Source organism: Rana temporaria, chromosome 2 (genome assembly GCF_905171775.1).
Source record: "Rana temporaria chromosome 2, aRanTem1.1, whole genome shotgun sequence".
In the NCBI taxonomy this organism is placed as follows: domain Eukaryota; kingdom Metazoa; phylum Chordata; class Amphibia; order Anura; family Ranidae; genus Rana; species Rana temporaria.
This window is the reverse complement of record NC_053490.1, coordinates 416,967,472-416,994,445: the sequence shown is the minus strand read 5'-3', so window position 1 is coordinate 416,994,445 and position 26,974 is coordinate 416,967,472. Positions and strand designations below refer to the sequence as shown.

Below are 26,974 nucleotides of genomic sequence, written 5' to 3'. Positions count from 1 at the left end.
CCAACAACTTGAGACCTGAGGTGTCGACATTCCAGCTTTCCAGTGTGATGCTAGCACAAGAGATTTTAACCCTTCAACCCTTCAACCCTGCAACCAATATAATTATTAAATAAATAAATAGGAACCCAGAATAATTACTGTTTATTCAGCCTAAGTACAGTAATAATATGAGAAGCTGTAACTGGCTTTTAACTTTCCCATCCCAGAAAACTGTCACGTTTCTTAGTAAAAACAGAACTTAGTAAACATAGTAAACATTATAGGCACATGGTTACCCCTTGATTGCCCCTATATGTTAACCCCTATCCAGCCAGTGTCATTAGCTCAGTGACAGTGTATGTTATTAGCACTGATCACTGTATTAGTGTCACTGGTGATATCAGTGTCTCCCCCCAGCATTAGTCAGTGAGGCCCTGTACACACGCTCGAACATGTCCGATGAAAACAGTCCACGGACCGTTTTCATCGGACATGTCTGCTAGGAGATTTTGGTCTGATGGTTGTACACACCATCAAACCAAAATACTGCGGACAGACAGCGTGGTGACGTGGCGGTGACGTTGACGCCGCCATGTCCGCAAACCAGGAAGTAAAATGCTTCCACGCATGCGTCTAATACATTCGGCGCATGCGGGAGATTTCGGTCCACTGGTTAAGCGTACTAACCAGCGGACATGTTGGATGGACGGGTTTCCAGCAGATAAGTTTTAAAGCATGCTTTAAAACTTTTGTCTGCTGGAAACCTGTCTGCTAGGCTGTACACACGGTCGGATCTGTCCGCTGAAACTGGTCGTGTGTACAGGGCCTCAGTGTCATTTTGCCCTCCACACTATTAAAGTCCCACAAGTTGCTGATCATTACTATCATTAGATCATTACTAGTATAAAAAGAAAAATGAATAAAAATTCCAGTATATATATATATATATATATATATATATATATATATATATATATAAATATATATATATATATATATATATATCATTGTTTGTAGACACTATAACTTTCACACAAACCAACTAATATACACTTATTGTGATTTTTTTTTTGTTACCAAAGACATGTAACAGAATAAATGTTGCCCTAAATTTATAAAGATTTTTTTGATTGTATATATATATATATATATATATATATATATATATATATATATATATATATATATATATATATATATATATATATATACATATATATATGTGTATCTTTTTATTATTTATAACACAAAAAAACCTAGTGTCAATCAAATACCACCAAAAGAAAGCTCTATTTGTGAGACAAAAATGTTATAAATGTAATTTGGGTACAGCTTTGCACTGCACAGTTACCAGCAAAAACTGGCCTGGTCATGAAGGGAGTCAAATTTTCTGGAGCTGAAGGGATTAAGGGTTAGTGGCTTAATTACATAAATGGTATGCCATTTTTAGGTCTGTAATATCACTCAAAACAGCCTACTGTCTATATATAAATTGTTTAAATAATTGCTTAATGTGCTATAATGTGCTATAAATGATGAAGAACGATAAAAAATTCATGCATTAAAGGGTTATACTGTATATATATATATATATATATATATATATATATATATATATATATATATATATATATACAGTATAGCCCTTTAATGCGTGTATTTTTTATCGTTCTTCATATATATATATATATATATATATATATATATATATATATATATATATATATATATATATATATAACACATGTATTGCACGGTACATCGCAAGCCAGCTGACATGAACTGACATGACACACAAGAGTAAATTTAATTTATTGTAGCTACACAAAGATGCCTTTTTGATTTTCAGCACACAAAATTCACTCTGCAAACTCTTCAAATACATATTTCTCAAATACAGATTTATTGCAGGGTTGTGCTGTGAATATTCCTGCCAGTGACATTTTTAAATAAACATGCTGGGCAATATTTACTGTGTTGTAAACTCACAGACCTTTTCTTATCAGAGAAATCTTGTACACGGAAAGTCAGTTCTGCAGTTCATTCTCATGACTATAGTGTAATATTCAGTCAAACCTAAAATGTAAACCTAACAGTGCAAAATATTGATATACTGTTATTATCAATAGAAACATTAAAACATCTAAAGCCAATTGTCATAGAGGCCAAGGATTTTCTTTGACAAAATCATAATTTACACCTGAGAAATGAAAGTTCCAATAAATACAGTATATATTACTAGTAATATACTTATAAGGGCCTAATATTATTACCATTATTTAGCAGCGTTGCAGCTTTTTGCAAGTGATATATTGCATATAGTTTTGCTTTAATTCTGTTCAGCCAGTTTTATGGTTTCCACACCCATACCACACTGCATGAACAGAACTGTGATTGCATTTGTTTGCTTTCTGTGTCTTAGGCCCCGTACACACCATAGAATCCATCCGCAGATAAATCCCAGCAAATGGGTTTCAGCGGAAAGATCCTATGGTGTGTACACGCCAGCGGATCTGTTTCCGCGGATATATCTCCCCTGGGATGGATTCCAGCAGATCGAATATTCGCTGACATGCAGAACATATCCATCTGCTGGAGTCCATCCCAACGGATGGATCCGCTGGTCTGTATAGACTCACCGGATCCATCCGTCCGAAGGGATCCCCCGCATGCGTCGTAATGATTCGACGCATGCGTGGAATTCCTTATATGACAGCGTCGCGCACGTCGCCGCGTCATAATGACGGCGCGACACGTCATTGCCAGAGGATTTCGGCGCGGATTTCAATGCGATGGTGAGTACACTCCATCGCATTAAAATCTGCTGAAATCCTCGAGAGGATTTATCCGTGGAAACGGTCCGCTGGACCGTATCCGCGGATAAATCCTCCCGTGTGTATGGGGCCTAAGGCTGGGTTCACACTTTCCCTGCATCCAATTTATATGACAGGAGAGTGTGACCGGCCTTTCAATGCAACCGATTTACACATCTCCAGGGCAGCCACAAAGCACACTGCAGGAGGGTCCTGTGGGTCTTTGGCTCCATTTCAGGTCCGAATTCAGGCAAAAAATCTGACCTATTTCGGACCTGAAATGGTGAACGGGGACACACCGGACCCCTGCTGCGAGCCACTCCACACATAGTATGAACCCAGCCTTACTTGCACACTCATTTGCAATTAAACATATCAAACAGTGCTGTGTCCAGCTTGTGCAGTACAGATAATTGTAGGAGGATAATATAAATAGATTCCAAGGAGGTATATTAGAGATAATTTAAAATGTATACTATTTTTAAATGAATACTAGAACTATAATGTGTTCTAATAGGTCCAGGGTTTTACTTTTAGGAGATATATTTACATTGTTTACATGAGTATTTTTTTAAATAGAGCTGATGAGATCAAGAAAAGAGAGAGATACAGTGTAACCACAGTGTCAAGCCCTGTACACACGGCCCAGAATCTCGTCAGAAAAAAAAATGTTGTTTTTCCTGACGAGATTCTTGGCAAGAATCTTTTGCCGGCCGAGTGTACAGACACTCCATTCAAAAGAACCGCCATTCTATTGAATGGCACGAACGTGGTGATGTCATTGACTATGACGAGCATGCGCTCATCACATTCGATGCCTTCGCTGCCATCTTGCTACACCCTACTTATGCCTTGGAAGGTACCGCGCATGCATCAAAGTCATTTTGAGCATGCGCAGGTTTCCATGGAGAGGTAAGTATACACACGCAGGAAAACACTGCCAAGAATCTCATGATGAGAAAATAGAGAACAGAGAAAATAGAGTTTTCTTGACGAGAAACCTCAAAGCCTCGTACACACGTACGGTTTACACATGTGTATGAGGCTTAAGATTTAATTATTTACCATCTTAGGGAAATTGTAGGTAAAAATAAACAACGAGAGTTTACTACCACTTTAAGGATTCAATACACTATTCCACTAATAGAAGGGCAGTGATAATGAGTACATAATAGGGTGGCACAGGATGGAATTCTTTAAATGTTTTTATCTTGCATTAAAATGTGATTGTTATTGTCAGCAGCACATGTGGGTGCAGCCAAACAGACCTTCCAAAGCCAATGCCTGTCTGGCTTATTTGGAACTCTGGATATATACACACATACTGTATATACACATACACATACACACATACGGTATATCTATATATCTACTTATATATATATATATATATATATATATATATATATATATATATATATATATATATATATATATATATATATATATATATATATATATATATATATAGATAGATAGATAGATAGATAGATAGATAGATAGATAGATAGATGGATGGATAGATAGATAGATAGATAGATAGATAGATAGATAGATAGATGTATCTATATGTCTAGTAATGCTAGAAAGGATTTTGTCAGCTACTGCTAGTAAATCTTCTAATCCTAAAATGACAGCCTGCTTAGTACAGTTAAAGCGTAAGTCCACTTTTCTTGAGAAAATGACATTGCCCCCTGTATGATCTATGTACATTGTACTGCCTTATGTTTTGAATAAATCCATGTGTGTTTGTCTGTGCCTCCAGGCCGAGTGGGTCTAATGGGAGTGGTTTTAATAATTATGTCAGCTGTGGCAACTGCAGGGGACTAATGAGGAAAACTGCTGGGCCTGCATCCCTGTAGACTCATTGCTATTGGAAATATCCTACCAAAATTCACATTTTTGTTGCAGGAGATGCCTGAAATCTGACATGTATCTTAGTCAGATTTCTGGGAAAATTGGTGAGCCAATCACACAAGCAGGAATAGATGTTTCTGGGGAGTGGTCAGTACACGTTCTGTGTACAGAACACATCCAGGAAGCCATATTGCATTGCATTTATAGAAAATTACAGCGGCTGCAGATTGAAAAAGAAATGTAATTGTAATGTAATGTAAAATGTTTTTAATAACATTCAATTACAATATGACTTGTATCGCAAATGTACAGTGTATACCATAATGCAGAAAGTGCTGAGATATGCATACACATAACTACCAGATAGACAGGAGCAGAATTTGGAATTATTGCAGAGATTTTTAGTCGTTGGGGTATCCAAGACAACAAAGAAGTTAGGCATTGAGAAATAAGAAATCACAAATACTGTACAGTGTCATAAAAACACACAAACATATATAGTGATTTAAAGGAGTGACATACCATGCTACAAAAGTTATGACTTGTGTTTAAAGAATAAACGTCCTGGTGCTCCTCCACCATCATGTAAAACTGCTTACCAAGACTCACAGATCAAGAGGTCTCACAGCACTTCAATATGTGATCCAAAGTTTAGCCAGGATCCATCATAAACAGCAGCTCCATTACAAAAAAAAACTAAAAGCTGTATAGTCCAGGTCCCCAAGAATACAAAGCTGGAGCATTCTCACAGATTTTGGAATACTCAGGAGGGAATGCTGAGGCACAGTGCTAATATTGGCAGTCTTTATACTTAAAATTGAACTCCACAATTAACAAATATTGTCTAAATACAATAGGCATGTGTATTCTTACTTGAAACTTGGTGTGATATGCATACTTCTTCCAAATCTGTGCATTAATCCTGTGTGAAATGAAAAAAAGATATGGCTGCACATCCAGAGGTACCAATTTCCTTTTATTGATCACCATGATAAGACCAAAGACACCAACATAAGGTCACGTAGACGCTTTTCACACATACATCTTGTGCTTAATCAAGATTAAGCACAAGGTGTATGTGTGAAATGCATCTACATGACCTTATGTTGGTGTCTTTGGTGTTATTATGATGATCAATAAAAGGCAGCTAGTACCTCTGGATGTGCAGTCATTTATTTTGTTCTCTTCAAAGTTTTCCACGGAGGTGGGCTGGGGCTGGCACTCTGATAGGTGTTCCAATCAGGCTCTGATTATACACATGGAGCAGCAGTTCTTTTTCTTGTATCCTGTGTTAAACATTGCTTATGTGCTGGACAGTTTTGCATTAAATCCACTACTGCTCTCTCATTTGGAAGGGTGCCTGGTCTTGTATTTACCCACCTGTAGTTTCCTATATGCAGCTTGTAGTATGAGAATCTGCTGGGTTCGAACTACAGCTCTTCTCTCTGCATAGGCTAAGTGTAGAACAGTGATTATATCACCCCTAGTTTTACAAGGCAATAACTGTTTTCAAAGACATTTGATGAACATAAAGTTGATTTTTTTTCTTATGTGGCTTCTGCAAATATATTTTAATGAAAGATTTTTTTTTTTGCTGTCGTTCAACTTTAAGACAAGCTCTTCTTTATTACATGAGTTGCATATGTAGGTATATGGCTTGTATACTTAAAAGCAGAGTCTATGTACAATAACAAAATACTGTAATCTATTGTAGTGGGATCTGTCTTCATACAGACTAAAACCCACAGTTGCACTATCAATCTGACTGGGGATTTAAAATATACAAGCTAATTTTTCTTGGTCTGCTTCACTAAGGTATTAAAATGTCCAAGGAGGTGGATATATCCCTTAATCTACTGTTTAACACTTGTTTAAGTCTGAGAGGTTTATATTTTGGCATGCCCTAGAGCTCAGTGTACTGTATCAGTTTTACAGTAACTACTAGCTCTAATGCCCTGTCTCAATTACAGCACATCTTTTTCTTTATATCTCAATGGCAACCAGAACGCCCTAAAGTTACATTTGTCAGCACCTTGTCAGATCCTCTCATCTTTACTCATTTGTGATGTCCTGACATTATATTCTCTCTGGCATTCCTACGAAAAAATTCCACTATCTCACGAAACAGTTAAGATTCCTTCAAATATATTGTTTTTACAAATATACAAACTATATTTCAACTTTCGAGCTTTCTGTGCCTAGTTTGCCTTTGTTGCTTTTTGATTATGTTAAATATGATAAAATATACAGTATGTAAAAATGTATTTTGTTAGATGGCTGTATGGATGCACAACAGATACCTTTTTTTTTGCTATAACTAAATGTATTAAACTCTATGCTGTGGAAATTTGCAAGTCAACATTTATAGCCAAACTCTAGTTCAAACATTTTGTTTTTTAAATTTAAGATACAAGTTTCATTGCTATTACTGACCCTGTTGGGCAGATTTTCTTTCACTACCTGTATCCTATGTCATCAGGACGACATACTGTATGAGGAGACTTAGGCCCCGTACACACGAGAGGATCTATCCGCTGGCATTGATCTGCGGATCAGTTCCAGCGGATAGATCCGCTGGTGTGTACATCCCAGCAGATCTTTTTCCGTGGATTTTTTTCTGCCCGACCGATTTCCAGCAGATAAAAATTTCTTAGCATGCGTGGGTATCCTTATATGACAGCGTCGTATCCGCGGATCAATCCTCTCGTCTGTACCCGGCATAAGGCCCCGTACACACGACCGGATCTATCCGCTGGGATTTATCCATGGATCAGTTCCAGCAGATAGATCCGGTCGTGTGTAGGCCCGAGTGGACAATTTTCGGCGGATAAAAATCCAGCCGACGGATTCCCAGCGGATAAAAATTTTGTAGCTTGCTACAAAATCTATCCGCTGGAATCCAGTCCAGCGGACTGATCCGGTAGTCTGTACAGACTCACCGGATCAGTCCGTCCGCTCCCATCCCTCACATGCGTCGTAATGATTCGACGCATGCATGGAAGTATTTACCTTCCAGCGTCGCGCACGTCGCCGCGACACGTGACCGCAGATGTTTTCCACGCGGATTTTGATCCGATGGTGTGTACAAGCCATCGGATCAAAATCCGGAGGGGAAATGTCTGATGGAAACAGTCCGGCGGACCGTTTCCATCGGATAACCCCTCGTCTGTACGAGGCCTTAAGTGTCACAAGGACAGGAAAACACAGATGTTAATAATAACCTGGAAGAAGTTATATACCGTTCTTACTTCTCTGAAGTGTTTTGTCACAGGCTGTGTTGTAATCTGACTAAAAAAAGTTTCCATCACTCCCTATTCTGAAAGGAAGTGAGTGGAATCTCCACAATGGATCCATCGACCACAATAAAACTTGACAGACATGATAGCCTTTCCAAACTCTACCTAAAACTAAAGGAAACTTGTTGACCAGAGTTTTGTTCTGGTGGCGTGTGGTAGGAGATAAAGGGGCAGATAAAAAAATAACTAAATCTGTTACAGGACTTTATGATGCCCTCATTCTACTGCTAGTTATTATATGAAGCTGGTAATACAAGTTATTTATAACTTACACTGACTAAAATTATAAACGCAACACTTTTGTGTTTTCGCCTATTTATCATTTATCAAGATCTACAACTTTTTCTATGCACACAATAGGTCTATTTCTCTCAAATATTGTTCACAAATCTGTCTAAATCGTTGTTAGTGACCACTTCTCCTTTGCCAAGATAATCCATCCACCTCACAGGCATATCAAGGTGCTGATTAGACAGCATTATTATTGCACAGGTGTGCGTTAGGCTGACCACAATAAAAAGCCATTCTAAAATGTGCAGTTTTATTACACAGCACAATGCCACAGATGTAGAAAGTTTTGTGGGAGCGTGCAATTGGTATGCTGACTGCAGGAATGTACACCAGAGCTGTTGTCATTGAATTGAATATTCATTTCTCTACCATAAGCCTTCTCCAAAGGCATTTCAGAGAATTTGGCAGTACATCATCCAACCTCACAACCACAAACCACGTGTAACCACACCAGCCCAGGACCTCCACATCCAGCATCTTTACCTCCAAGCTCATCTGAGGCCAGCCACCCAGACAGCTGCTGCAACAGTCAGTTTTCAGAACCATAGAATTTCTGCACAAACTGGCAGAAACTGTCTCAGGGAAGTTCATCTGCATGCTCATCATCCTCATCGGGGTCTCGACCTGACTGCAGTTCATTGTTGTAACTGATTTGAGTGGGTAAATGTTCACATTCAATGGCGTCTGGCACTTTGAAAAGGTGTTCTCTTCATGGATGAATCCGGGTTTTCACTGTAGAGAGCAGATGGCAGACAGTGTGTATGGTGTCATGTGGGTGAGTGGTTTGCTGATGTCAACGTTGTGGATCAAATGGCCCATGGTGGTGGTGGATTATCGTATGGGCAGGCGTATGCTATGGACAGCGAACACAGGTGCATTTTATTGATGGTATTTCAAATGCACAGAAATACCGTGATGAGATCCTGAGGCCCATTGTTGTGCTATTCATCCATGACCATTACCTCATGTTGCAGCATGATAATCCACAGCACCATGTTGCATGTACACAATTCCTGGAAGTTGAAAACATACCAGTTCTTGCATGGCCAGCATACTCACCTGGAATGTCACCCATTGAACATGTTTGGGATGCTCTGGCTTGCCGTATATGACAGCGTGTTCCAGTTCCTGCCAATATCCAGCAACTTCAAACAGCCATTGAAGAGGAATGGACCAACATTCCACAGGCCACAATTAACAACCTGATCATCTCTATGCAAACGAGATGTGCTGCACTGTGTGAGGCAAATGGTGGTCATACCAGATACTGATTGGTTTTCGGACCCCCCCCCCCCCTCCCCAATACAGTAAAACTTCACATTTTAGAGAGACCTTTTATTGTGGCCAGTCTAAGGCACACCTGTACAATAATCATGCTATCTATTCAGCATCTTGATATGCCACACCTGTGAGGTGGAGGAATTATCTTGGCAAAGGAGAAGTGCTCACTAACAAAGATTTAGACAGATTTGTGAACAGTATTTAAGAGAAATAGGAATTTTGTGTACATTAAAAAAGTCATAGATCTTTGAGTTCAGCTTATGATTAATAGGCGAAAACACAAAAGTTGTGCGTTTATAATTTTGCTCAGTGTAGTATTCCAAGTTGCTAGTACAGATACCCTTTAAGAATGCAAAGTTGACTTTTGATTTCAAAATTGTAAGGGTCACAGTAAAGAAAATGTGTACCTGATCATTATATGTTTTTATATTATTGTGGTATGTTTCATATAATAGAAAGCTGTTGTTTGCAATTAGAACGTTGTGTAACAGTTTCTAGAGCAGCAAAGTAGAATGAGATCAAAGTGATCCATCTACTGTATATTACCAAGCATCGTATTATCAGGAGAGTAGATTTTTAATACATGAATATAGTTGTGTATTGTAAGGAATTTAATTGCATTTTAAATATGATATCCAGGTACTGTGAAGTCTTAATGACAGTTCAGGAGGTCTTTTGAATTTAAGAATATTTCTAATTAGCATTTGGTTATCAGAGAGAAAAGGGAAAAGCAAATCATTTCTAATCAAGTCCTAGGAGAGTATATTTCTTATGAAGTCTTGTTGAAAGTGATGAAATAATTTGATGTAAATGTTGTAAATGATAAAAATGTTGTAAATTGGCATTTTCTCTGAATAAGATGTTAAAAAAATACACTGATTTATTTCCCACACAAAGGCTTTATAATTTTAATGTCCCCTTTCCTTTATCTAAAGTGTGTTATGACAAATATGTATCCTTTGAAACTTTTTTTATAACAAATTGAAAACAAGAATATGTTTCTACAAGTAAAATGTTTCATGTCCAAATGCTATGACATTTCAGCGACCTGACACAAAAGGCCTCATGATTGGAAATCTTGGTAAAAAAAACTGATTCTCCTTTCTTTTTCTTACTTTAGATAGATAAAACAGAGGTGGGAAATGGTTGCAATTAAACATGCAGGCTATATACTCTTTCAAAAATGATATTTAAAGAGAAGTGACAACCTTTGTTCATTGAAAATGTAAATGTGCACTGTGTAGAGGGTCCTCCTAAAATTGAAATGTCTGTGTTAGCAGGATGAAGAGGACTTTACTTGTGTGCTAGAGAACTGCAACCTTATTATTTCTGGTTAGCTACTAGATAAGCATAAATATTATCATAGTGATACTTTGGAACAAAATAGAGCATGTGAGCCAGGCACTGCAAGCCACTTGTTATTAGTGGGGAGGATGTGGTGATCAGTAGGGATGAAGGAAGAAATATGGTGACTAAGGATGAGCTGAACTTGGGGTTGAGCTTGGGTTCGGTCTGAGGCAGGTTTGCTGCACCTTAGGTGCTGAACCTTTTGAAGTCAATGGGAGCTTAACAATAAAAACAGTACTAGCCATTTTCTAAGCTAATAGAAAGCACTTGTCATATAAATGGCACATGTACCAAAGCAAAAACAGTTTTAAAAATCCTGTTCAATGAGGGTTCAGAATAGAGCTAACACTCCCCTCCCATTTCTCTGTCTGTTACCCTACCCTCTTTCTCTCTCTCTCTCTCTATTTCCCTCACTCAGGTCCTATATTTCTCCTAATTTAACTCTCTCTCTAACTCATCTTTCTCTTGCCCTCTATCCCCTCCTCTCTCTCTCTCAAATAAAATTTAAATTAGCTTTATTGGCAGGACCAAATACATTTAAGCATCACAGAAGCAATTAGGGACATTACCAAGGTAAGTAATAATATCAAGGGATGGGAGTTGAGACTGGAGGATTTAAGTCCACAATTTCTTATGTCCAGCTCAGTCAGTGACATGCTGTAACATATTCTCTGACATATGTTTCTCTGGAATTGTTGGGGGTTTTGGATTAGCCTCTTGCTATAGGAGCACATAAGAAGGCTTGGGAGTGAGCCTCACTCTGTGTGTCCATTCACACACAGAGCATGACTCGGCCCCACCTCCCGCTCTCACCTCACTAGCTTGCTGGCTCGACCGCTGTGTGGGCCAAGAGAGGAGAGAGATATATCTAAAAGCCGCTGCTCCCATGCACATCACTGGATTAAGATGGGGCTCAGATAATTATAATGGGGCTAGGGAAAAAGCGGAACCCAAAGGTTTTTGAACTTATTGCATAAAATGCAATCTGAGCCCAGAAACACTTTAATGCATTTTTTTTATAATTGATGTTAGGCCATAGTGAATTTCATCCCAAAGGCTTCTATAGGGTTGAGGTCAGGACAATCTGGTTCTTCCACCCAAAACTCACTCATCCATGTTTTTATGGACCATGTTTGTGCACTGGTAGGAACATGAATGAGCCATCACCAAACTGTCCTCACAAAGTTGGGAGCTTGACATTTTCAAAAGTGTCTTGGTATGCTGACACCTTAACAGTTCTCTTCACTGGACATAAGGAGCCAAGTCCAACCCCTGAAAACAACCCCACACCATAAACCCCACCACCAAATGATTTGGACCAGTGCTCAATGCAAGGTCCATAAAGACATGGATAAGCGAGTTTGGGGTGGAGGAACTTAACTGACCTGCAGAGATCCTTGACTGGTCTTGACCTCAACTTGATAGAACACCTTTGGGATGAATTAAAGCAGAGACTGCAAGCCTTTTCATCCACATCAGTGCCTGAACGCACAAATGCGCTTCTGGGGGAATGATCAAACATTGCCATAGACAAAACATCCTAAACCTTGTGGACAGTCTTCCCAGAAGAGTTGAAACTGTTATAGCTGCAAAGGGTGGGCCAACTCGATATTGAACCCTACGGTTTAAGACTGGGATGCCAATAAAGTTCTTAGGCCAGATTCAGAAAGCCGCGCGCAAAGTTGCGGCGGCGTAACTTTTCTTATTTACGTTAAGCCGCCGCAACTTAACACGCAAGTGCTGTATTCACAAAGCACTTGCGTGTTAAGTTGTGGCGGCGTAGCGTAAATTGGGCGGCCTAATTCAAAATAGGCGGGTAGGGGGCGTCTCCTATTTAAATTAGGCGCGTCCACGTGCCGAACGTACTGCGCATGTGCCGGCCTTAGAAAAATCCCAGTGCGCATGCTCCAAATTATCACAGTGTTTTTGACGTGAACGTAATCGACGTAAATCCCCATTCACGGACGAGTTACGCAAACGACGTAAACATTTTCAAATTTCCCACGGTCACGACGTCCATACTTAACATAGGATGCGCCTGCTTTGGGTAGCTTTATCTTTACGCTGGGAAAACCCGTACGTAAACGGAGTAAAGTGACTGCGTCGGGCCCGCGTATGTTCGTGAATTGGTGTATCTCGCTGATTTACATATTCTCGGAGTAAATCAGCGAGAACGCCCCCAGCGGCCATTTTTTAATTGCAGTTAAGATCCAATGGTGTAATACAATTACGCCTGTCAGATCTTTGCTGCAAACCGGCTTATCTTGTTTTCTGCATACAGAAAAACAGATAAGCCGGCGCAAAGTGTGAGTTATGCCGGCGTATCACTGATACGCCGGCATTACTCTTTCTGAATCTGGCCCCATGTGCGTGTAAAGGCAGACTATCTATCAATTTTGGAAATGTAGTGTGTGTGTGTTTATTTATATATAGTTATATATATATATACATACACATATATGTATATATATATATATATATATATATATATATATATATATATATATATATACTTTGACTCATGTCAACCCTTTCAGGAGATTAATATTGTTTCCTTTTTTTCTGTTGTTTTTCAGACAAAAGAAACTTTATCTTGTAATTATTCTTTCCTTGTGTACAGTTCAAACTTCATTTCATAGTATTACTATACATATTGAAGTTTATGTGCTGGTATGTAAAGTTAATTTAATCTGTCAGTTTGATGAATGCTCTGTTCTGAACCATACACAAAAGATTTTCAGACTGTTTATCCACCAAGCAGTCATTTGAACTCTGGTAGCAGTAGTTGCAAACTAAGCACTTTGTTGTAACAACATAACTTTATGACAAAATGTTATGTGGTAAAAAGTTATGTCATGACAAAATGTTATTGATTTTTTAATGTAAAAACATAAAATTTGATTTCTGGGATGCTTTATCTAAAAATGTTAGCTGAAAAAAATATTGTGTTATCTCTAAGTGTGTTAAATGTTGATATGATAAGCATGCTTATGATTATTTTTTTGCTTTCCAATGTAATAGCTCTATTGGATTGTCTTAACAAAATGCAGTACAAATATGCTGTTCAAGATATAATAGTTAAAACTTTTTTTTAAGTAAGCTTGAAAAAGTTCTGTATTAACACAGGAAATGTCTATATTAATTGTTAGCCGTGAGGGATCCTTGCAATGATTGGTATGCTATCAAGGGTTACGTTTCACTCATCTGTAACTTAATGAAACTTGGTATTTTAATATGTTATAGTTCAGTCTTTGACTTGTGGTTTCGCAAACCAAAGGTCTTCTGCACACCTCTTAATTTAAACTATTGAGTCTTTTCATTAACTTAAGCCTGGCACACACAATGAGAATATCGGACAAATGATCATCCATTTTTATTTTTTGCATAGTAGTCTCATAACAAAAATTAATAGGTTACTAGATTTATGAAAATTCTCATAAGACAGAATACAACATCCCGCAATGATGTAATGTATTGTAATGTATTGTAATATATTGTTTTGCTTACAAACATGTGGTCTTTGTGACTCATTTTTTTATGAACCAATACTGATGTCCTCATTAAAAAAAAATCATTTGTTCTTTTATCGTAAAAGAACATTTCACAGATAATTTAGCATGAACTGTCCTGATCGGCTCTTAAAAGCTGTGTACTAACGATCAGATTATCAGATGATCGCTCTGAAAGCAGTATTTTTTGTCTGGTTTTCTCTTCATGTGTACTAGGAATTAGAACTTTGGTTCAATAACTCTTTTTGGGCACTCATTAACCACTTAAGCCCCCGACCATTTGGCTGGCCAAAGACTAGGCTACTTTTTGCGATTCGGCACTGCGTTGCTTTAGCTGACAATTGCACGGTCGTGCAGCGTGGCTTTCAAAACAAAATTGACATATTTCTTTCCCATAAATAGAGCTTTCTTTTGGTGGTATTTGATCACCTCTGCAGTTTTTATTTTTTGCGCTATAAATAAAAATAAGCTTTTGCTATAATAAATATCCCCAAAAAATACATAAAAAAGTTTTTTTTCCTCAGTTTAGGCTGATACGTATCCTTCTACATTTTTTTGGTAAATAAAATCACAATAAGCGTTTATTGATTGGTTTGCGCAAAAGTTATAGCGTCTACAAAATAGGGGATAGTTTTATGGCATTTTTATTAATATTTGTTTTTTACTAGTAATGGCATCGATCAGAGATTTTTTATCATGACTGCGACATTATGGCGGATGCATCAGACACTTTTGACACCATTTTGGGACCATTGTAATTTTTACAGCGATCAGTGCTATAAAAATGCACTGATCACTGTAAAAATTACACTGGCAGTGAGGGGGTTAACATGTAGGGGGCGCTGAAGGGGTTAAGTGTGTCCTAGGGAGTTATTCTAACTGTTATGGGGCGTGGCTATGAGTGACATGTCACTGATCGCTGCTCCCGATGAGAGGCAATTGACGACTAATCACATTTACTAGTTATCATTTTTTTAAACTAATTTAACCAGTTCCCGACCCCCGCATTTACATATACGTCCACAATATGGCACGTACAGGCACATGGGCGTACACGTACGTCCTCGCCTATTAGCGGGTGGGGGGTCCGATCGGGACCCCCCCCCGCTACATGCGGAGGTCGGGTCCGCTCGGGGAGCGATCCGGGACCACGGCGCGGCTATTTGTTTATAGCCGCTCCGTCGCGATCGCTCCCTGGAGCTGAAGAACGGGGAGAGCCGTGTGTAAACACGGCTTCCCCGTCCTTCACTATGGCGGCGCATCGATCGCGTCATTCCCTTTATAGGGAAGACACGATCGATGACGTCATTCCTACAGCCACACCCCCAAACAGTTGTAAACACATACTAGGTGCACCCTAACTCCTACAGCGCCACCTGTGGTTAACTCCCAAACTGCAACTGTCATTTTCACAATAAAGAATGCAATTTAAATGCATTTTTTGCTGTGAAAATGACAATGGTCCCAAAAATGTGTCAAAATTGTCCGAAGTGTCCGCCATAATGTCGCAGTCACGAAAAAAATTGCTGATCGCCGCCATTAGTAGTAAAAAAAAAAAAAAATAATAAAAATGCAATAAAACTATCCCCTATTTTGTAAACACTATAAATTTTGCGCAAACCAATCGATAAACGCTTATTGCGATTTTTTTTACTAAAAATAGGTAGAAGAATACGTATCGGCCTAAACTGAGGAAAAAAAATGTTTTTATATATGTTTTTGGGGGATATTTATTATAGCAAAAAGTAAAAAATATTGAATTTTTTTCAAAATTGTCGCTCTATTTTTGTTTATAGCGCAAAAACTAAAAACCGCAGATGTGATCAAAGACCACCAAAAGAAAGCTCTATTTGTGGGGGGAAAAAGGACGCCAATTTTGTTTGGGAGCCACGTCGCACGACCGCGCAATTGTCTGTTAAAGCGACGCAGTCCCGAACTGTAAAAACACCTTGGGTCTTTAGGCTGCATATTGGTCCGGGGCTTAACTGGTTAAAGCAAAGTTGAAAATGAAAAAAAAAAAAAACATTTATAAAAAGGAAAATACTACAAGAAAGCATTTAAAATACTTAAATCCATGCTTTTCTGTGCAATTGGTGACAGGGCCTCATTCGAAGTGTGTGAAAAGTTTCTGGGCTGCTAATGTATTTATCTATATATAAGCATATATTTGTATATGTGGGACAAGGCCACCTAGAAATAAAAGCAATATTATTATTAACCCCTGGAATTTCAATGTGTTAACTTGTAAATGTTAGAGCTATAGTTTTCAGTTAAGGCATCCTGGGCAGATGCTCATTTACATATTCATTGGAATAACACTGCCACGTAAATTAATTGACTTATATCACTTTGAAACTTCCATCTATTTACAACCTGCCCAGAGGCACCCAACACCTACATAAAACACTGGTTTTATTTGACTTGCTGTATATTTTCTTTGTTGTCTCCTATCTTGCTTGTCAGCTCATCAGCTCATATCAATAATGACTAGGCCAAGGCAATTAAGTAATCAGCATTTGTCAATCTCTGATTATGCTTTGACTTTGTGCATACTTTTTTTTTTTTTTCGACAGGTCTCTCATAGTTTAGTGATCTCAAACATATTACCCAAGGTAAAATATATTCTTATTTTCAGAGGTTTAAATGAAGTATTATGGAAATAAAGAGCTGAATTATTATGTCTCTAATATTTCTGAAAATTAATTTGTACACATATGCACATTCCTGAGACATGTGTGGATATTTTTTCCATGAATTCAATGTTGGTAAATTACACTTTCAGCCTTGGTACATGGTGGAATCAATTATGATAATTGGGTGACCTTGCAAGTTACATGAGCAAAATCAGTAGTTGTTAGTATTAAAATATGTGACTCATCAAAATACATACTGTATATGCATCCTTAATATGCATTTATACATATTTTTTCAGTGATTATCAGTGCAAGGCATGTAGATACTGTCAATAAATAAACATTGAGTACCCAAACTGAACAATAGTTACGCATTACAAACTTTTTTCCTGCAACCACGGGAAGAAGAAAATTTATTTGCATGATTCCCTCATAAACACAGACAATGTTGACAGGGAAATCAGCAATTGTCTTCTCACAGCAGGGTGGGGGGCAGCTACTAGCAATAATAATTAGCGTATCCATCAGACTGGTTGTACCCAAGTTAATCAATCAATCAACTTTTTTTTTTTAAAGCCCATGGCGTGTGAAACACACCCAAAAACTCCACCCGGTGCCAAAAACAAAAAAACGTGCAACGGGTGTTACATTTGTTCTCCATAAAGAAGGATCTGACCCTGATCCCCAGGGGCGTTAGGCTCCAGACGGGGACTGAGGTCCGTGCAGCCGAAGCCAGACGGACCCCATTCTTTGGAGGGTCTCCCGAAACAGTACCCACCCAAGTACTAGGTGGGGCTCCCCTGAAGGGAGACCCCATGAGAGCAGGCGAACTAAGCCAGAAGGCCATGTCCACCCACTCCTAAGACGTTAAGGGCAGGCCCGAGGACCTACACCCTACTGATCACACTGTGAAAAAACGTGACACCAAACAAAAAAATACAAAAAAGTGACAAACAAGGGATAAATAAAAAAAAAAGTGGGGGAGAAGGAAGATGAGGAAGAATGAAAATGAGAATGAATGAAAGTGACCATTGATAGCCAGCCCTCTGGCCAGGAATCAAAAATTCCTCGGCCCTAGAGGCAGGTGCTAAAAAAGTGTGTATGGTGAAGTGACCGTGGAGCCAGAAGGCAAAAGTGCTGAGAGAATCACTAGTGCAATTATGGCACCCCTGAACTGCCACTCCAGGGGCACCTTCACCATAGGCTTTTTGGTTCCCATCCGACCCCTGACCGAATCAGTGCCGCACTCTTCTCCTACCAGAATGGGAGCCCTTCTGGGTTTTCTCAGGGAGAGCCACCGATTACCCAGCATCCTCCACCGGTACTAAACCTTCCAGACCCCCGTCGATCCAGCAAATTTGCATGGCTCACCCAGGCCAGGCTCACCTCCCAGACCGGGCTCACCGGCTCCTCCACCGGATGCTGATAGGAGTATCGCCAACACCAGTCAAAAGGCCAGAAAAACCCCCGACCCTCCGCCTCGACCCCATTGTTCTCCATCCTCATCAGAAGGCTTTTACCTCCACACCAGCAGGTTTTGCATATGCCACCGCCATCCTTTTCCACCTTGCCGTGTACTAGGGACGGTTAGCACAGCGCCACCTCCTGGCAACTGATAAGAACAGATACTACACTTGATCTTAGCCAAAAGGCAGAGAAGCCAATCAATCTACTTGGTACATTCAGCTTGCCCAGTAATGGTTTGAATCTTGGCTGGTTCCTGCTGGACTGGCTGAGATTTTAACCATGTATGGCCAGCCTTAGTTTGGGAGACTGAAAATTCTTATTCTAATTCTAATATTATTCCAAATAGGACTAGGTAAAAAGAAAAACTCATAATTACTGTTAATTTGAATTACATAAACTTACATTGATATAGGTTCTATTAAAAAAACAATATATTCTAAATCTAAATATACTAACTAAAAAATAAAACAATGTTATTATCTATGTTGTGTGGAACTGTGGAACTGTGACCAGACTATGGACATTAAAACATTTGCATATCCTAAACAAGCCCTCGCTGAATTCAGTAATTTCTGTCTATATATGTCTCCCCACTGCCATCCTTCTAACCTCTAATGTAAAAATAGAGCAGATGCACAGGCAGAGAGGTGAGACAAGTGTCCAGGCCCAAATTAAACAACTGTTTATATTCTGAATTAATTGCTTTGAAGTGGATGAAAATGCAAAGGTCAGCACAGACTTTTTTTAGATAAGGTTTTTCTTTGGGCTATTATATATAATGATTTTTCTTTAACAGTGGAAAAGACAATTTGAAGAGATCGAAAGAGAAATAGCACCAGAACTAGACTTTTTAAGGAAGATGCAATTAGATACCTTCATCAGATCTAAGTCAAATACGTATGCGGAAGTTAGGCTACCGACAGGGTTCGAAGGGTTTGAAGGGTGAAACATGAAAACATTTGTTTCATATTTCTATGTTACACTAACCGATTTGGAAACCCCACAGGAACTTACCTTCCTTTGAGAGTGGGAGAGAGACCTGGGATTTTCTCAAGAGCAGAGAAACAAGATCCTGGTATTTAATCAAAAAGATTCAGTTGCGAGTAGATACTAAGAGGGGGGATATAAAATTCTTACTAGATGGTACAAAACACCATTGGTGCTACATTGGATATATCCCAAAATATCAGACATTTGTTGGTGATGTAAGGAAGCAGAAGGTACTATATTGAACATTTTTTGGGAATGTGCTAAAAATTTAAGAATTTTGGAGAATGGTAGCTGAAACTACTAAATTAATACCAGGAGTACTGTTAGGAGAGAACCCGGATAAATATCTATTGTTTGATATACCTATCTCAACGGAAAAATATAAAAAAATCCTTACTGAGACATTTGCTGGTAGCAGCAAGGGTGTGTGTCCTTGTCCTGTGGAAGTGTGAAAGCCCTCCATCAAGGGCACAGTGGTTTGCGAGAATTGCAGAAATTCAACAAATGGAGAATCTTACTCTGATGATGAAAGATCAAGATGGGAGGTACTGAAAGACATGGGCCCCCTACATGGCATACAGGGAAGAGAGAAGAGTAGATGAGTAAGTGACTTTGCAGGGAGAGAAAAGCAGGGCAATGCAGAGGAGAGTTTTTTTTCTGGGTTCTGGGGAGGGGGGTGGGAAGGGAAGAGGGTGAATGATAAGGAAAGGGATAGAGGAGTTTATAATAAGCTAAGTAGTAACTTAGGAAGTGACAGACTGTAATATAAATGTTACACCAAGATTAACTGGAATTTTGTGAAGAAACATATGAAAAATAAAGAATTTATAAAAAAAAAAAAAAAAACACAATCTGGATGCTGAGAGAATAGCTTTGGCTTATATACCCTTCCAGTCCAGACTAATAATCACACATCTACCCCTAAGCCCTAGGTCTAAAATAAACATGTGGATGAGGACATCTGAGCTATGAGGAGTTGGGGGGATGCTATCTCTTGCTATGCAGTCTACAACGGTTCAATTAACTTCTTTTTTTTCTTTTTACATAACATTCCCTTAAAATATCTATCTGACTTTATAGTGACAACCAAAACACTTAAGCCGCGTACACATAACAATTTTAATGTCCTATAAAAAACAAAGTTTTTTTTCAACGTGATTCTTGTCAAGCCTGCCTTGCATACACATTATCGTGAAAAAAAAATGCTCGAGCAAAGCGCGGTGACGTACAACACGTACAATGGCACTATGAAGGGGAAGTTTCATTCAGATGGTGCCATTCTTTGGGCTGCTTTTGCTGATTTCATGTTAGTAAAAGTTTGGTGAGAGACGATTCACGCTTTTCAGTCTTCGTGCTTTTAAGTCTGTTACAGCGTGACGAATGTGCTATCTCCATTACAAATGCTAGTTTTACCAGAATGAGTGCTCCCGTCTCATAACTTGCTTCTGAGCATGCACATTTTTTTCAAGTCGTTAAAGCCTACACACGATCGTTTTTCACGGCATGAAAATCGACATCGAGCATGTTCTAAATTTTGAATGCCCATTTTTCACGTCGAGAAAAATGCTCTGGAGCCTACACACGATCGTTTTTAATGACCATTTTAAAAAATTGCATTTTTCACATCATGAAAAACGGTTGTGTGTACGCGGCATAAGTTGGAGTCATCCTTTATGCTCATATGGACCCCGCACATCGAACATATAGTATACCTGGAGCAGTAGAGTGTTTTCTGTCTTTCTAATGCCTATTTAAAACACTTCATTCACATGTCACAGTCAGTTAAAGATCACACAGATTAATCCATGTAAAAGATTCCTCCAGAGTTTAGTCTCCATCTTCTGACACTTTAGTCTGTCATCACATATTTTAGCAGAATAATGAACATACATTGTGCTAAAATTTAGTAATAACTCTTGGGATATACATTAGAAGTCTTCACAGCATGGAATGATACAATAAAAATATGTTTAGAACACAGCTAATTATTAGTAAGGCAGTCTATGATTTTTTTTTATTTTTGCTTTTCTTATTCTTGATATACACAGCAAACATATATACTTGCAAAGTAATTTTCAAGCGACTTTGTTGTAAACTGAGTTATGGAGCTAGTTATTCAATAATTTGTGCAGCAATCCATAGTAACCAGATTTCAGTTTTTATGTTAGGACAGTAAAAGTGAATTTCTATTGGTTTATTTGGAATACTGATTTTGCATATTGTTTTTTATTTCTTATTGCAAAGTGAATCAGCTTGTCTGCCTATTTGACAGATCCAATGGGCAGCCCTACAACTTAAATGAGTGCGCACAGCAAGGACTAAAAAAAACACCCACATAAATTTTATTCTCTATTAATCCTTCATTCTAAGGTCTTTAAAAAAATAGTTATGCTTGTTTAACCACTTCCTTACAGGGCACATATACCCCTTCCTGACCAGGTGAAATTTCAGCTTGTGGCACTGCGTCACTTTAACTGACAATTGCGCGGTCGTGCGACGTGGCTCCCAAACAAAATTTACGTCCTTTTTTCCCCACAAATAGAGCTTTCTTTTGGTGGTATTTGATCACCTCTGTGTTTTTTATTTTTTGCGCTATAAACAAAAATAGAGCGACAATTTTGAAAAAAAAACTATATTTTTTACTTGTTGCTGTAATAAATAGCCCAATTTTTTAAAGAAAATGTTTTTTTCTCAGTCTAGGTGATACGTATTCTTCTACATATTTTTGGGAAAAAAAAAAAAAAAATCGCAAAAGTTATTGCGCTTACAAAATAGGGGACATAATTATTATTATTTTTTATTTTTTTTTTTACTACTAGTGGGGGTGATCAGCATTTTTTTCGTGACTGTGAGATTATGGCGGATACATCGGACACTTTTGACACATTTTTGGCGCCATTCACATTTATACAGCGATCAGTGATATAAATATGCACTAATTACTGTATAAATGTGACTGGCATTGAAGGGGTTAACACTAGGGGGTGAGGAAGGGGTTAAATGTGTACCCTAAATTGTGTTCTAACTGTAGGTGGAGGGGGGGGGTGACCGATCTATGTCCCTATGTACAAGGGACACAGATCGGTCTCCTCTCTCCCCTGACAGGACATGGATCTCTGTGTTTACACACAGAGCTCCACGTCTTGTCCCTGTAGCCGCCGATCCCGAGTCCCTGGCGGACATCACGGCCGCCAGACACTCGCATTGGCATCTCAGCGATGCGGCGAGCACGCGCGCGCCGCCGCCGGACGTGCACGCGCCGCTGGATGCGCGGGCAGGCCGTAAAAACACGGCCAGTTAGAGATTCAGAACCACCCCGCGGCCGTATAAAGTCGTACAGCTGACGGGTAGTGGTTAAACAATTATTGTAATTCCATCTAGTCTTCATTTCTTACATTCCTTCTCTTTTAGTTGCTTTTCTCCTGCTGATTGCAGAGAACTAGAAAAAAAGGTTTGAAAAATTGCATAAAAAGAGATACAGCTTTTTCTTTTTTTCACAATCAAAGTTTATTCAAAGAAGATTGTAACAAATAAGCTTTTTCATCTATGTAACACTGAATGCAAAGAAAAAAATGCAAAACACCTGCAACACATTTCATTTGTGAAATAGGAGAGAAATCATGAAGGTAAAAAAATAAATAAATAATACATGTCTAGAGAAAAAAAATGACAGTAACAACAAGCTTCTTTTTTGTTTTTGTATTTTGTTAAAGTAGAAAACATTTAAAAGTGAAGAAATGCTATGTTATAGGGAACCTCTGAGTGTGTTAATTGTGCCAAAGCAATACCATGAAAAATGTATCTTTTGCTTTGAATTCCTTCTGAAAACTTGACGTGCACTTTTTGTTTTGTGATTGTGCCTAAGTACTTCTATTCATTCAATTTCATAGCTGTATATCTGCAGTGTGACATGAAGGCATTGCTGCTACTGTCATTACTATGTTGCCCACTGTTGTTCTTGCTGGAGATTCTGATATGATGTAGCAAAGCCTTGCCTTTTCCAGATGGCCACATCCACAGAGAGACACGGGGTTGATTAACTAAATCTGGAGAGTGCAAAATCTGGTGTAGCTCTGCATAGAAACCAATCAGCTTCTAAGATTTTTGACAAAGCTTAATTGAACATGCTGAAGTTAGAAGTTGATTGGCTACCATGCACAGTTGCACCATATTTTGCACTCTCCAGTTTTAATAAATCAACCCTACAGTGCAGAACAATGCCTGGTAAGTCTATAATGGGGAAAAATCTGCGGTATAGAGACCACAGACAATATTAAGTAACTAATTGTTTGTCCACTGCCAGATTTTATTCTTTGACAAAGTTTCCATAGTTCAGCTCTTTAAGAATAAATATAATACATATAGGAGTCAATCTACTACATTGAAAGAACAAGAGCAGGATGCATTTCTACAGTATTACCCACTTCAAGACCACCTAACTGGAAAAATACATAATAGTTTTGAAGTGGAATACTGGAGCTATTGCTGCAGCTGGATGCCATAACCTGGGTATCAGCTGCTGCTCTTTCCAATAAAAGTGATCCAAGTGGCTGATTAGCCGCTGAATCACTTTTAGAAGAGGCTAAAGTGGTCATTTGCCTGATGCTTTCTGGTGGTTTCCAGGGTTACCTGGCTCATTGTGAAGCCTGGGAACCAATCTGGTGGTTGCAGCAGCTGGCCATAGAGATTAGCAGAGGAAAGTTTGCCTCTTCTCAACTCTATGACCAAGGAGGCAGGAAGCAACGTCATGGCGTCACTTCCTGTTCATGGCTGATGTAAACAATGCAATTTTTTTAAAGCATTAGATCAATGTTTTTTTTGTTTGATGCTTTACATTGTAGAGGAGATATGTGGATATGGGGTCTTATAGACCCCACATCTCTCCATAAAGAGGACCTGTCATGCTTTATTGTTATCACAAGGGATGTTTACATTTCTTGGGACAGCAATAAAAGTGATAAAACATTTTTAAAGGGACATTGTAAAAATTAAAATAAAAAATAAAATAACTAATAATAAAAAATGTAAAACACCCCCATCCCCCACCCCCCGTGCTTGAGAGCAGTGACAAGCACATATGTAAACGGTGTCCGCACCACATATGTGAGGTATCACCACAAACATTATAGAGAGATCAATAATTCTAGCACTAGACTCTTTTTGTAACTCTAAACTGGTAAAAAAAAAAATGTATGGAGATTTTTAAGTATCGTAGTTTGGCACCATTCCATGAGCGTGCTGCACAATTTTAAAGCATGACATGTTAGGCATCTATTTTCTCAGGGTAACATTGTCCTTCTTATTTTACCAAAAAATGGCTTATACTGTATAGTGTGTGATTTCATTTAATTAATTAAAGTGTATTTTTTTTAAAACATTGTATGATTGTATTTTTCTAGGGCCTCCTTCTTAAATAATATACTGACTATTAAGTAGAATTCCGCTCATGTGCACATAGATGTGGCTATAAGCAGTACATTACCTCCTTGTGTATGATTCAATTAACTATGTTTTTACAATATCCTTTTATTTATATTAATGTGTACTTAAAGAGACCCTGTCATGAAAATAAAGTCAAAGTCTACCTGCAAAAGAAGGCAGTAAATGCTTGTCTTTCCAACTACTCATGACAAAGAAAAGTGAATACCCTGCGCTGCCAATAGTGTGATAATGGTAGCTGCTAACACAGCTTATTCAAAAAAGCAAAAGTGACAAAAAGATATATAAGTGTAGCGCTTATAGTGATATGTTAAATATCAAAATACCATAGTATATGTAATAAAAATTACACAGAAACAAATAAATATAAAACGTAAATATACGGTATGTACAACCCTTTAGGAAAAGAGAAGTGCCAATAAATGAATAATATAGTGTACTTGATGTAATATCCAGTGAAAAACAAAGTCCGACAAAACTTAGTGTTCAAAATAATTGATAATGTTGAAGTTCATATTTTCCACATGTCATTCAAGTGAGTGAATAAGATGAAAAGATGCGTGACTTCTAAAACGATATAATCCCACCACCGATAAAAGTGCAGGCTTACCGGAACTTATTGACCACTAGTGGCATATGCCAAGAGAGGTCAATCAAGGCTTGTTATGACGGATGTCAGAAAACGATCCTTGGCCGGGAATTGTAGACCCAATTGGATGATGTATCCGTGGATGGAATAGGTCCCCAGGGACAGACTGGAAACTGTACTGGTGTAGGACTCTCAAAACTGATTGGTTCAATGAAATAATGGTGCATAAGAGGGAAAAAAGAGAGGTGGCCACATAGCGTAACTCCGTATGATAAAAAATTGCGTGTTTATTCACAGCTGACAAACTTACATTTGGCTGATGTAAAGATTTCTTGCATGCAAAAATGGGGCGACAGTGGAGTCCTCCCGACGCGTTTCGTGGTCAAAAGCACCCAAGACGATGTGCTTTTGACCACGAAACACGTCGGGAGGACTCCACTGTCGCCCCATTTTTGCATGCAAGAAATCTTTACATCAGCCAAATGTAAGTTTGTCAGCTGTGAATAAACACGCAATTTTTTATCATACGGAGTTACGCTATGTGGCCACCTCTCTTTTCTCCCTCTTATGCACCATTATTTCATTGAACCAATCGGTTTTGAGAGTCCTACACCAGTACAGTTTCCAGTCTGTCCCTGGGGACCTATTCCATCCACGGATACATCATCCAATTGGGTCTACAATTCCCGGCCAAGGATCGTTTTCTGACATCCGTCATAACAAGCCTTGATTGACCTCTCTTGGCATATGCCACTAGTGGTCAATAAGTTCCGGTAAGCCTGCACTTTTATCGGTGGTGGGATTATATCGTTTTAGAAGTCACGCATCTTTTCATCTTATTCACTCACTTGAATGACATGTGGAAAATATGAACTTCAACATTATCAATTATTTTGAACACTAAGTTTTGTCGGACTTTGTTTTTCACTGGATATTACATCAAGTACACTATATTATTCATTTATTGGCACTTCTCTTTTCCTAAAGGGTTGTACATACCGTATATTTACGTTTTATATTTATTTGTTTCTGTGTAATTTTTATTACATATACTATGGTATTTTGAAATTTAACATATCACTATAAGCGCTACACTTATATATCTTTTTGTCAACTACTCAAGACACCAAATGCCAGTCCATTGATAAGAAATCTTACTTTGAAGTTCCCTGAGAAACCTACAGTCCAGAAGTGTTAATCTTCTACATGACACAGTCAGAGAGGTAAGTATTTATCTCTTCTTTTGTAGGTAGACCTTTATACATTTTATTTCTTGACAGGGCCACTTTTAGGCACTTTTATTCTTTCATGGTATGGGTGTTTTAAAATGTTAACAGTGGTTACATAGACCCATAAACCTTAGACAAAAACTCATTTTTATTTTGGGCACACCATTTCTTTGTCAGCTTAAAGTTGGATTCTGAATCATACATTCTACAGCAAGTCACATTTGCTTATGAATGCAGCTTATATAAGATGTAGC

The 26,974-nt window shown here is 38.4% G+C and overlaps 1 protein-coding gene and 1 pseudogene across 1 annotated transcript in view; one reads left to right on the top strand and one right to left on the bottom strand.

Annotated features, from left to right (window-relative positions):
- Window positions 1–26,974, top strand: part of IL1RAPL1 (interleukin 1 receptor accessory protein like 1) — a 1,739,707-nt gene that overhangs the window by 660,063 nt on the left and 1,052,670 nt on the right. The window lies entirely within an intron of this gene.
- Window positions 18,494–18,670, bottom strand: LOC120929960 (annotated as a pseudogene).